Source organism: Phyllobates terribilis, unplaced genomic scaffold (genome assembly GCF_046119375.1).
Source record: "Phyllobates terribilis strain yellow unplaced genomic scaffold, ASM4611937v1 Scaffold_20__1_contigs__length_20440879, whole genome shotgun sequence".
Classification (NCBI taxonomy): Eukaryota; Metazoa; Chordata; class Amphibia; order Anura; family Dendrobatidae; genus Phyllobates; species Phyllobates terribilis.
In genome coordinates, this window is record NW_027362780.1 from 15036572 (window position 1) to 15041412 (window position 4841).

The following is a 4841-nucleotide window of genomic DNA, read 5'->3' on the forward strand; positions in this document are numbered from 1 at the left end:
TCATAAATACTTTTTAATAAAGCATAGGATAAAACCACATAAATACAATTAAATAAAGCACAGGATAAAACAACATAAATACAATTTAATAAAGCATAGGATAAAACAACATAAATACAATTTTATAAAGCATAGGGCAAAACAACATAAATACAATTTAATAAAGCATAGTTTAAAACAACATAAATACAATTTAATAAAACATAGGATAAAACCACAGAAATACAATTTAATAAAGCATAGGATAAAACAACATAAATACAATTTAATAAAGCATAGGACAAAACAACATAAATACAATTTAATAACGCATAGGATAAAACAACATAAATACAATTTAATGAAACATAGGATAAACAACATAAATACAATTTAATAAAGCATAGGATAAAACAACATAAATACAATTTAATAAAGCATAGGATAAAACAACATAAATATTTTTTAATAAAGCATAGGATAAAACCACATAAATACAATTTAATAAAGCATAGGATAAAACAACATAAATAAAATTTAATAAAGCATAGGTTAAAACAACATAAATACAATTTAATAAAGCATAAGATAAAACAACATGAACAAAATTTAATAAAGCATAGGTTATAACAACATGAATACAATTTAATAAAGCATAGGATAAAACAACATAAATAAAATTTAATAAAGCATAGGTTAAAACAACATAAATACAATTTAATAAAGCATAGGATAAATCAACATAAATACAATTTAATAAAGCATAGGATAAAACAACATAAATAATTTTTAATAAATCATAGGATAAAACCACATAAATACAATTTAATAAAGCATAGGATAAATCAACATAAATACAATTTAATAAAGCATAGGATAAAACAACATAAATAATTTTTAATAAATCATAGGATAAAACCACATAAATACAATTTAATAAAGCATAGGATAAAACAACATAAATAAAATTTAATAAAGCATATGTTAAAACAACATAAATACAATTTAATAAAGCATAGGATAAAACAACATAAATACAATTTAAAAAAGCATAGGATAAAACATCATAAATACTTTTTAATAAAGCATAGGATAAAACCACATAAATGCAATTTAATAAAGCACAGGATAAAACAACATAAATACAATTTAATAAAGCATAGGATAAAAAAACATAAATACAATTTAATAAAGCATAGGATAAAACAACATAAATACAATTTAATAAAGCATAGGATAAAAAAACATAAATACATTTTAATAAAGCATACGTTTAAACAACATAAATACAATTTAATAAAGCATAGGATAAAACAACATAAATACAATTTAATAAAGCATAGGATAAAACAACATAAATACAATTTAATAAAGCATAGGATAAAACAACATAAATACAATTTTATAAAGCATAGGATAAAACAACATAAATAAAATTTAATAAAGCATAGGTTAAAACAACATAAATACAATTTAATAAAGCATAGGGCAAAACAACATAAATACAATTTAATAAAGCATAGTTTAAAACAACATAAATACAATTTAATAAAACATAGGATAAAACCACAGAAATACAATTTAATAAAGCATAGGATAAAACAACATAAATACAATTTAAAAAAGCATAGGACAAAACAACATAAATACAATTTAATAACGCATAGGATAAAACAACATAAATACAATTTAATGAAACATAGGATAAACAACATAAATACAATTTAATAAAGCAAAGGACAAAACAACATAAATACAATTTAATAAAGCATATGTTAAAACAACATAAATACAATTTAATAAAGCATAGTTTAAAACAACATAAATACAATTTAATAAAGCATAGTTTAAAACAACATAAATACAATTTAATAAAGCATAGTTTAAAACAACATAAATACAATTTAATAAAGCATAGTTTAAAACAACATAAATACAATTTAATAAAGCATTAGATAAAACAACATGAATATAATTTAGTAAAGCATAAGATAAAACAACATGAATACAATTTAATAAAGCATAGGATAAAACAACATAAATAAAATTTAATAAAGCATAGGCTAAAACAACATAAATACACTTTAATAAAGCATAGGATAAAACAAATTAAATACAATTTAATAAAGTATGGGATAAAACAACATAAATTCAATTTAATAAAGCATAGGATAAAACAACATAAATACAATTTAATAAAGCATAAGATAAAACAACATGAATACAATTTAATAAAGCATAGGATAAAACAACATAAATACTTTTTAATAAAGCATAGGATAAAACCACATAAATACAATTTAATAAAGCATAGGATAAAACAACATAAATAAAATTTAATAAAGCACAGGTTAAAACAACATAAATACAATTTAATAAAGCATAGGATAAAACAACATAAATACAATTTAATAAAGCATAGGATAAAACAACATAAATACTTTTTAGTAAAGCATAGGATAAAACAATATAAATACAATTTAATAAAGCATAGGATAAAACAACATAAATACAATTTAATGAAACATAGGATAAACAACATAAATACAATTTAATAAAGCATAGGACAAAACAACATAAATACAATTTAATAAAGCATATGTTAAAACAACATAAATACAATTTAATAAAGCATAGGATAAAACAACATAAATTCAATTTAATAAAGCATAGGATAAAACAACATAAATACAATTTAATAAAGCATAGGATAAAACAACATAAATACAATTTAATAAAGCATAGGATAAAACAACATAAATACTTTTTAATAAAGCATAGGATAAAACAATATAAATACAATTTAATAAAGCATAGGATAAAACAACATAAATACAATTTAATGAAACATAGGATAAACAACATAAATACAATTTAATAAAGCATAGGACAAAACAACATAAATACAATTTAATAAAGCATATGTTAAAACAACATAAATACAATTTAATAAAGCATAGGATAAAACAACATAAATTCAATTTAATAAAGCATAGGATAAAACAACATAAATACAATTTAATAAAGCATAGGATAAAACAACATAAATACAATTTAATAAAGCATAAGATAAAACAACATAAATACAATTTAATAAAGCATAGGATAAAACAATATAAATACAATTTAATAAAGCATAGTATAAAACAACATAAATACAATTTATTAAAGCATAGGCTAAAACAACATAAATACACTTTAATAAAGCATAGGATAAAACAAATTAAATACAATTTAATAAAGCATAGGATAAAACAACATAAATTCAATTTAATAAAGCATAGGATAAAACAACATAAATACAATTTTATAAAGCATAGGATAAAACAACATAAATACAATTTAATAAAGCATAGGATAAAACAACATAAATAAAATTTAATAAAGCATAGGTTAAAGCAACGTAAATATAATTTAATAAAGCATAGGACAAAACAACATAAATACAATTTAATAAAGCATAGGATAAAACAACATAAATACAATTTAATGAAACATAGGATAAACAACATAAATACAACTTAATAAAGCATATGTTAAAACAACATAAATACAATTTAATAAAGCATATGTTAAAACAACATAAATACAATTTAATAAAGCATAGTTTAAAACAACATAAATACAATTTAATAAAGCATAGTTTAAAACAACATAAATACAATTTAATAAAGCATAGTTTAAAACAACATAAACACAATTTAATAAAGCATAGTTTAAAACAACATAAATACAATTTAATAAAGCATTAGATAAAACAACATGAATATAATTTAGTAAAGCATAAGATAAAACAACATGAATACAATTTAATAAAGCATAGGTTAAAACAACATAAATACAATTTAATAAAGCATAGTTTGAAACAACATAAATACAATTTAATAAAGCATAGTTTAAAACAAAATAAATACAATTTAATAAAGCATAGTTTGAAACAACATAAATACAATTTAATAAAGCATAGTTTAAAACAAAATAAATACAATTTAATAAAGCATTAGATAAAACAACATAAATAAAATTTAATAAAGCATAGGTTAAAACAACATAAATACAATTTAATAAAGCATAGGATAAAACAACATAAATACAATTTAATAAAGCATAGGATAAAACAACATAAATATTTTTAAATAAAGCATAGGATAAAACCACATAAATACAATTTAATAAAGCATAGGATAAAACAACATAAATAAAATTTAATAAAGCATAGGTTAAAACAACATAAATACAATTTAATAAAGCATAAGATAAAACAACATGAATAAAATTTAATAAAGCATAGGTTAAAACAACATAAATACAATTTAATAAAGCATAGGATAAAACAACATAAATACAATTTAATAAAGCATAGGTTAAAACAACATAAATACAATTTAATAAAGCATAGGATAAAACAACATAAATACAATTTAACAAAGCATAGGATAAAACAACATAAATAAAATTTAATAAAGCATAGGATAAAACAACATAAATACAATTTAATAAAGCATAGGATAAAACAACATAAATACAATTTAACAAAGCATAGGATAAAACAACATGAATAAAATTTAATAAAGCATAGGATAAAACAACATAAATACAATTTAATAAAGCATAGAATAAAACAACATAAATACAATTTAATAAAGCATAGGATAAAACAACATAAATAATTTTTAATAAAGCAAAGGATAAAACCACATAAATACAATTTAATAAAGCATAGGATAAAACAACATGAATACAATTTAATAAAGCATAGGATAAAACAACATAAATACAATTTAATAAAGCATAGGTTAAAACAACATAAATACAATTTAATAAAGCATAGGACAAAACAACATAAATACAATTTAATAAAG